At 35.1% G+C, this 9960-nt stretch overlaps 1 pseudogene; it reads left to right on the top strand.

The window, feature by feature from the left end:
* Positions 1-262: 262 nt before the first annotated feature.
* LOC132663394 (uncharacterized protein C6orf136 homolog pseudogene) lies at positions 263-1002 on the top strand (annotated as a pseudogene).
* The last annotated feature ends 8958 nt before the right edge of the window (positions 1003-9960 follow it).

Here is a 9960-nt window from a genome sequence, read left to right as displayed (position 1 = left end):
TACAAGAGGGCATTGACAAGAAGATGTGGTATCTGTTTATATTATACAATGGAATACTAATCAGTGATCCAAAAGAATGAAATCTTACCATTTGCAACAACATGGAAGGAACTAGAGTGTATTATCCTAGGTGAAATAAGTCAGTCAGAGAAAGACAAATATGATTTCATTCACATGTAGAATTTAAGAAATACAACATAGGAACATAGGGGAAGGGAAGGAAAAATAAGATCTAAAAAAAGGGAGGCAAACCATTAGAGACTGGAGGGAAGGTAGGTAGGGAGATGGGCTGAACAGGTGATGGCCATTAAGGAGGGCACTTGTTGGGATGAGCTGTGGGCTCTACCATTCCTGCCCCCCTTGGCCCCAGTCCACAACAACCACTTCTCCATCTTCTCTTCCCTGGTCCCCCCCACACCCTCCTATCTGGTTGCTTCCTTGGAGATCCCCCACTCCCTCTCCTTCAGATCCAGGCCCTCAGCTCACCATGGGTGGTTCTCCCTCCAGGGAAGGGGGAAGAGAGACCCAGACGTGAGATGCATAGCGACTACCCGGATGGGCTTAGGAGCCTATTTGAGGGAACTCCCTGCCCCTTTCCTGGGGCTTTGATACTTTTCCAAGCCCCTTGGACCTCTTGACCTTCCCCTACCACACCATCAGGATATCTGAATATAAAGGACCACCTGGCTATCATGTATGAGAGACTGAGACAAGAGCTCCCCAATCTCTTCCTTCACTCCCATGACTATACTCTCTATTCATCGGTGTGGAATTCATCAATGAGATCCTGAACATATATACCAAGGGCGGGACATGGTACATTCTGTCACTGACCATCTGCCGCTTCCTGGCCTGGAACTATTTTGCACAGCTTCAGTTGGAGGTTCTACATCTGACCTGCAACCCAGGTGGCTTGTGGGGCTGCCCATCCACATAGTCTTTCTGCATTTCTATAAGTGTGACAAGGAAGAGCTTTACCAGACCTATGTTGCCATTGCCTAGACAAACTGTTGGTGTTGTTTTGAGTTCTTTATATATTTTGGACATTAAACTCTTATTGGATATATCATTTGCATATATCTTTTCCCACTCAGTGGGCAGCCATTTTCTTTTGTTGATGGTTACTTTTGTTGCACAAAAACTTTTTTTTTTTTTTTGGTGTAGTCCCACTAATTTACTTTTGCCTTTTCTTCTCTTGCCTGAGGACACATGTCTAGAAAAATGTTGGTAAGTCTTACGTCAAAGGGATTACTACCTATATTTTCTTCTAGAGTATCAGAAAACTGTAATACTATGTTAGAATGATGTGTTAATCACTTGACTATAATATAAAGGTGAAAAGAAGAGTATTGAAAAAATATAACAATTATAATTTGTTAATGTAAATTGTGACATCAAAAATATAAAGAGGATGAGCAAAAGGGTGCAGACGTTGTAGACATTACAGAAGGTAAGTGATATTGGCCTAAAATGGACAGTTTTATCTATGAGAAGTTTTATGTAAGAATCACAGTAACCACAAAGTAAAAAATTAGATTAAGATTATGACATACAGGGGTGCCTGGGTGGCTCAGTCGGTTGAGCATCTGACTTTGGCTCAGGTAGTGATCTCGCGGTCTGTGAGTTCGAGCCCCGCATCAGGCTCTGTGCTGACAGCTCGGAGCCTAGAGCCTGCTTTGGATTCTGTGTGTGTGTCTCTCTCTCTCTGCCCCTCCCCTGCTCATGCTCTGTCTCTCTCTCTCTGTCAAAAATAAATAAACATTAAAAAATAAATAAATACAAAATATGACATACAAAAAAAGGGGAGACAGAGCATACCACTATGTAAACCTATAAGTTGAAACTAAAAAGAAATTCCTCAACCAAATATTAATAAACTGAAGCCAACGATATATCAAAACACTCACACACCACAATCAAGTGGGATTTGTTCCAGGGATGCAATAATGGCTAAACAATGTGAACATGATATATAACATTAATAAAATGAAAGACAAAAATCATATGATCATTTTAATAGATGTATAGAAAGCATTTGAGAAAACCTAACATCCATTTATGGTAAAAATATCAACAGAGAGTATATAAAGGGTTGCACATCAACATAATAACTGTCATATATGAAAATTCTACAGCTAACATCATACTCAGTGGTGCAAATCTGAAAGCTTTTCCTCTAACAGTAGCAACAAGACAAGGATGTCTGATCTTGCCACATTTATTCAACATAGTACTGGAAGTCCTTTCCACAGCAATGAGGAAAGTAAAAGAAAGAAAAGGCATCCAAATCAGAAAGGAGGAACTAAAACTATGACTATTTACAGATAACATACTATATAGAAAGCCTGAAAAATCCACCCAAAACTGTTAATAGATGAATTTAATAAAGTTGTGAGAACTTCAACAAAGATGAAGAAAACAGGGAAAAAATTACCTAACTGAAATCACAAGGTTGAAGAATGCAAGAATTGAACTAAAAATGCACTAGAAAGATTCAACAACAGACTCAATCAAGCAGAAAAAAGAATCAGTAAACCCAAAGACAAAACCGTAAATTCACCCAATCAGAGGAGTAAATAAAAAAACAAATGATAAAAAATAAAGATAGCTTAAGGGACTTATGAGACAACATCAAGCAGACTAACATTCCCATTATAGATGTCCCCCGAAGAGAGAGAGAAAGAGATAGAAAACTTATTTGAAGACATAAAGGTTGAAAATTTCCCTAACCATGGTAAGGAAACAGGCATCTAGATCCAGGAATCCCAGAAAGCACAAATTTGATAAACCATAGAGACCCACACCAAGACAGATTATTAAAATATCAAAATTTAAAGATAAGAGAACATTAAAAACACCATAAGGAATATAGTCAATGGTATTATAATAATTGTATGGTTACAGGTCATAGTTACCATAAGCATACCATAGCAAATAAGATTGTCAAATCACTATGTTGTATACCTGAAACTAATATAACATTGTGTGCCAACTATACTTTAATTAAAAAACAGCAAGAGAGGGAGGTGCCTGGGTGGCTTAGTAGGTTGAGCACCAGACTCCAGATTATTTCTCAGGTCATGATCTCACACTCATGAGACTGAGACTCATGTTGGGCTCCACACTGTGTTTGGAGCCTGCTTAAGATTTTCCCTCCCTCTCTCCTTCTTTCCCTCCCCCAATTCTCTCTTTATTTCTCTCCTTCTGCCCCTCTTTCACACATGATCTCTCTCTCTAAAATAAAAAATAAAAAGCAGCAAGAGAAAAACAACTTGTTACATCCAAAGAAACTTTATACAACAATCAGAAGATTTTTCAGCAGAAATTTTGCAGAATGAATTGGCATACTATATACAAAGTGCTGAAAAGCAAAAATAAAAAAAAAAAAAAGACTTTCTACTAAAAATACTCTACCCTGCAAAGTTATTCAGAATTAAAGGAGAGGTAAACTTTTCCAGACAAGCAAAAGGTAAAGGAGCTCATCATCAATAAGCCAGTCTTGTAAGGATTAAAGTGATTTCTTTAAGCTGAAAATAAAGGGTGCTAATTAGTGACAACAACAACAACAAACATATGGAAGAATGAATCTCACTAGAAAGGTAAATATATAATAAAAGTCATGTATTACACTTATAAAATTATTATGAAGGTTAAAAGACAAAAATAGTAAAAACAACTATTACCACAATTAGGTAAGACATTTATAAGATAAAAAGATGTAAAATGTAATATCAAAATTTAAAACATGGGGCAGAGAAGTAAATATGTAGATCTTTAGAATACAATCAAACTTAAGATTTTATCAACTTAAAACAGACTCTTATACCTTGTTATGGTATGCTCATGGTAATCACAAAGCAAAATCCTAAAGTAGATACACAAAGAGAGAGGAATCTAAGCATACCACTAAAGAAAGTCGTCATAGCACAAAGGAAGAGAATCAGAAAGAAGAAAAATAGAAATTACAAAACAGCTGGAAAACAATTAACAAATGTGTATACATACCTATCAAATATTACCTCAAATGTAAGTGGACTCAATTCTCCAATCAAAAGGCAGAGAGTGGCTGAATGGATTAAGAAAAAAAAAGAAAGACCTATCTATATACTGCCTACAAAAGATTCATGTTAGCTGTGATGCCCCACAAATAATGAAAGTGAAAGTGGAAAAAGAGATTCCATGTAAACAGAAATCCAAAGAGTGCTGGGACAGCCATACTTGTATCAGACAAAATAAGTTTAAAATAAAGGCTGCAATAAGAAACAAAGCAGGAAATTACATAATAATAAAGGGGTCAATCCGACAAGAGGATATAACATTTGTATATATTTATGCACCTAAAATAGGAGAATATATATATATATATATATGTGTGTGTGTGTGTGTGTGTGTGTGTGTATAAAGCAAATATTAATAGACCCAAAGGTGAATAGAAATACACTAATAGTAACAGACTTTATTTTGTTTAATGTTTTATTTTATTTATTTTGTGAGAAAGAGAGACACAGAGAGAGAGAGAGAGAGATCTGAGGAGGGATAGAGAAATAAAGAGAGGGAGAGAGTACCCTAAGCAGGCTCTAGACTGTCAGTGCAGAGCCCGACCATGAGACCATGACTTGAGCCAAAGTTGGATGCTCAACCTACTGAGCTACCCAGGTGCCCTGATAATAAGGGACTTTAATACCACACTTACATCAATTGATATATCATCTAGACTGAAACTAGATAAGGCAACTTCAGCCTTATATGATCCCTTAGACCAGTTTGACTTTATACAGAATGTTGCATCCAAAGGAAACAATGTACATTTGTAACTGGCTATAGAACATTCTACAGAACAGATAATATGTCAGGCCACAAAACAAGTCTTTAAAATTTTAAGAGGGATGAAATGATATCTGGTATCTTTTATCACTATAATGGCATGAAAATAAAAATCAGTTTTGAGAAGGAAACTCAAAAATTAACAAGTGTGTACAGATTAAACAATATGCTTCTGAACAACCATGGGCTAAAGAAGAAATAAAAAAATATTTTGAGAGAAATGAAAGTGGTAATACAATATATCAAATTTTGTGGCATGCAGCGAAAGCATTTCTAAGAGGGAAGTTTAAAACAGTAAATGCCTACCTCAAGAAATAAGAAAAAATCTCAAATACACAACCTAACCTAACCTCAAGTAGAAAAGGAACAAATGAAACCCAAAGTTAGTAGGAAGAAGGCAATAACAAAGATACAATCAGGAAAAAATGAAATTAGAGACTAAAAACATAATAGGAAAGATCAGTAAAACTAAGAGCTTTTTCTTTGAAAAGACAAACAAAAGGATGAGACTTTAGTTAGATGTACCAAGAAAATAGAGGGCTCTAGTAAATAAAACCAGAAATAAAAGACATTACAATGATATCACACAGATAAAGGATTATTTTTTTATTCAATATAATTTATTGTCAAATTGGTTTCCAAACAACATCCAGTGCTCTTCCCAACAGGTGCCCTCCACAATGCTCATCACCCACTTTCCCTTCTCCCCCACCTCCCCGTCAACCGTCAGTTTGTTCTCAGTATTTAAGAGTCTCTTATGGTTTGCCTCCCTCCCTCTCTGTGACTTTTTTTTTTTCCCCTTCCCCTCCTCCATGGTCTTCTGTTAAGTTTCTCAGTATCCACACGAGTGAAAACATATGGTATCTGTCTTTCTCTGCCTGAATTATTTCACTTAGCACAATACCCTCCAGTTCAATCCATGTTGCTGCAAAGAGCCAGATTTCATTGTTTCTCATGGCCAAGTAGTATTCCATTGTATTTATAAACCACGATTTCTTTATCCATTCATCAGTTTATGGACATTTAGGCTCTTTCTATAATTTGTCTATTGTTGAAAGTGCTGCTATAAACATTGAGGTACAAGTGCCCCTATGCATCAATACTCCTGTATCCCTTGGGTAAATTCCTAGCAGTGCTATTGCTGGGTCATAGGGTAGATCTATTTTTAATTTTTTGAGGAAGCTCCAGTTTTCCAGAGCGACTGCACCGGTTTGCATTCCCACCAACAGTGCAAGAGGGTTCCCGTTTCTCCACATCCTCTCCAGCATCTATAGTCTCCTGATTTGTTCATTTTAGCCATTTTGACTGGTGTGAGGTGTTATCTCAGTGTGGTTTTGATTTGTTTTTCCCTGATGAGGAGTGACATCGAACATCTTTTCATGTGCCTGCTGGCCATCTGGATGTCTTCTTTAGAGAAGTGTCTATTCATGTCTTCTGCCCATTTCTTCACTGAATTATTTGTTTTTCAGATGTGGAGTTTGGTGAGTTCTTTATAGATTTTGGATACTAATCCTTTGTCCAATATGTCATTTGCAAATATCTTTTCCCATTCTGTCGGTTGCCTTTTAGTTTTGTTGATTGTTTCCTTTGCAGTGCAGAAGCTTTTTTCTTGATGAGGTCTCAATAGTTCATTTTTGCTTTTAATTCCCTTGCCTTTGTAGATGTGTCAAGTGAGAAATTGCTGCAGCTGAGGTCAGAGAGGTATTTTCCTGCTTTCTCCTCTAGGGTTTTTATGGTTTCCTGTCTCACATTCAGTTTCCTCGTCCATTTTGAGGTTTTTTTTTTTTTTTTTTTTTTTTTTTTGTATGCTGTAAGAAAGTGGTCTAGTTCATTCTTCTGCATGTTGCTGTCCAGTTCTCCCAGCACCATTTGTTAAAGGGACTATCTTTTTTCTATTTGATACTGTTTCTTGCTTTGTCAAAGATTAGTTGACCATACATTTGTGGGTCCAATTCTGGGGTCTCTATTCTATTCCATTGTCCTATGTGTCTGTTTTTGTGCCAATACCATACTGTCTTGATGATTACAGCTTTGTAGTAGAGGCTAAAGTCTGGGATTGTGATGCCTTCCTCTTTGGTTTTCTCCTTCAGTATCACTTTGGCTATTCGGGGTCTTTTGTGGTTCCATACAAATTTTAGGATTGCTTGTTCTAGCTTTGAGAAGAATGCTGGTGCAATTTTGATTGGGATTTCATTGAATGCGTAGATTGCTTTGGGTAGTATTAACATTTTAACAATATTTATTCTTCGAATCCATGAGCATAGAATATTTTTCCATTTCTTTGTGTGTTCTTCAATTTCCTTCATAAGCTTTCTATAGTTTTCAGCATACAGATCTTTTACATCTTTGGTTAGGTTTATTCCAAGGTATTTTATGGTTCTTGGTGAAATTCTGAATGGGATCAATTTGTTTATTTCTCTTTCTGTTGCCTCATTATTGGTGTATAAAAATGCAACCAATTTCTGTATATTGATTTTATACCCTGAGACTTTTCTGAATTCATGTATCAGTTCTAGCAGACTTTAGGTGGAGTCTGTTGGGTTTTTCATGTAAAGTATTATGTCATCTGTGAAAAGTGAAAGTTTGACTTCATCTTTGCCAATTTTGATGCCTTTTATTTCATTTTGTCTGATTGCTGATGCTAGGACTTCCAACACTATCTTAAACAACAGTGATGAGAGTGGACATCCCTGTCATGTTCCTGATCTTTGGGGAAAAGCCAGAGATAGAAAGGATTATAAGAGACCACAAGAACAGCTATATGGCAAAATATTTGAAAACCTTAAGAAATGTATAAATTCTTAGAAACATACAGCCTACCAATACTGAATCATAAATAAACAGAAAATTGAACAGACTGATTATTAGTAAGGGTATTGAATCAGTAATCAAAATATGCCAACAAATAAAATCCAGGAACAGATGGCTACTGATAAATTCAATGAAACATTCAAAGAAGAATTAATACCATTCCTTCTCATACTCATAAAGACAAGAAAAAAAGGAGGAGCACTTCCAAACTCATTTTATGACGCCAGCATTACCCTGAAATCAAAATCAGACATAGATATTACAAGAAGAAAATCATAGGCCAATATCTCTGGTGAACATAGATGTAAAAATCCTCCACAAAACATTAGCAAACAAATCCAACTATATATAAAAAAATCATACACCATAATCAAGTGGGATTTACTTCAGTGATGCAAAGATGATTCATTATCTGCAAGTCAATCAATGTGATATAACTTGTTAACAAAATGAGAAATAAAAATCATATGATCATCTCAGTAGATGTAGAAAATCATTTGACAAAATTCAACATTCATCTATGATAAAAACTCTGAGTAAAGTGGTTATAGAGGAAAAATAGCTTAGCATAATAAAGGCCATATATGACAAGCCCACAGCAAACATCATACTCAACAGTGAAAACCTGAGAGCTTTTCCTCTAAGATCAGAAAGAACACAAGGATGTTTGCTCTCCTCATTTTACATAGTATTGGAAGTCCTAGCCAGAGAAATTAGGCAAGAAAAAGAAATGAAAGGCATCCAAATTGGAAAAGAAGAAATAAAATGGTTACCATTGCATATGACATATTATATATAGAAAACCCTCAAGATTCCACAAAAAAAACTGTCAGAACTAATCAACAGATTCCATAAAATCAATATATATAAATCAGTTGCATTTTCATACACTAATAATATAACATTTTAAAAGGAAATGAAAGAAATATCTCATTCACAATAGCATCAAAAATAATAAATTTAATGAAGGAAAAGTCTCTACAACAAAACTATAATATTTCATTGAAGGAAAGCAAAGACCTAAACACTATCCTCAAATTTGTATGGAACCACTAAAAACCCTGAAAAACCAAAACAATAATGAGAAGAGAGAACAAAACTGGAGGTTCCATGCTCCCTGATTTCACTCTACATTATAAAACTATTGTTATTCAAACAGCATGGTATTGGCATAAAAAATGACACCAGCATCAATAGAACAGAATAATAAGCCTAGAAATAAACCCATTAATATACAGTCAATTAATTTACAATAAAGGAGCCAAGAATATACGATGGGGAAAGGACAGTCTCTTTAGTAAATGGTGTGGGTAAATTGGATGACTATATAACATTTTACACACACAAAAATTAAGCCAAATTGACTTAAGACTTGAACAAAAAGACCTAAAACCATAAAAATCTTAGAAGAAAATATAGACAGTAAACTTTCTGACATAGATCCTGATGAAGATTTATTGAATCTGACACCTAAATAAAACGAAAGCAAAAATATATAAATGAGACCACATCAAACTAAACATCTGCAAAGCAACATCATCTACAAAATGCAATGGCAACATACTAAATGGAAAAAAAATGTAAAACATATATCTGATAAGGAGTTAATGTCAAAATTTATAAAACACTTATAAACTCAATAGCAAACAATCTGATTTATAAATGGTCAGAGAATCATAATAGACAATTTTCTGGAACTCATGTGTATATGGCCAACAGGCATATAACAAGATGTTCAACATTGCTCGTCATCAGGAAAAACTAAATCAAAACCACAATGAGATATCACATCACAACTGTTAGAATGTCTACTACAAAAAATAAAAATAAAAACAAGACATAACAAGTGTTGGTGAGGATGGGGAGAAAAAGGGAAGCTTTGCACGCTGTGCACCATGGTGGGAATGTAAATTGGTGCATCCATTATGGAAAAAAAAATTATGTTTCTTCAAAATTTAAAAATAGAACTACCATATGACCCACCAATCCACTTCTGGAAATCTGTCAAAGAAAGAAAAAAAGAAAAAGAAAAAGAGAAAGAGAAAGAGAAAGGAAAAAGAAAAAGAAAGAAAGAAAGAAAGGAAGGAAGGAAAGGAAGGAAAGGAAGGAAGGAAGGAAGGAAGGAAGGAAGGGAGAAAGAAACAAAACAAAATAGTAACTCAAAAACTCTATGAACCCTTTGCTTATTGCAGCATTATTTACAACAGCCAACATATAGAAAAACCTTAAGTGTCCACTGATGGATGAAAGATGTGGTGTGTGTGTGTATATATATATATATATATATATATATATATATATAATTATATAATATTTGTGGGGCTC

Source organism: Panthera onca, chromosome D4, assembly GCF_046562875.1.
Source record: "Panthera onca isolate mPanOnc1 chromosome D4, mPanOnc1 haplotype 2, whole genome shotgun sequence".
In the NCBI taxonomy this organism is placed as follows: Eukaryota; Metazoa; Chordata; class Mammalia; order Carnivora; family Felidae; genus Panthera; species Panthera onca.
This window is presented reverse-complemented; position numbering and strand designations above follow the sequence as displayed.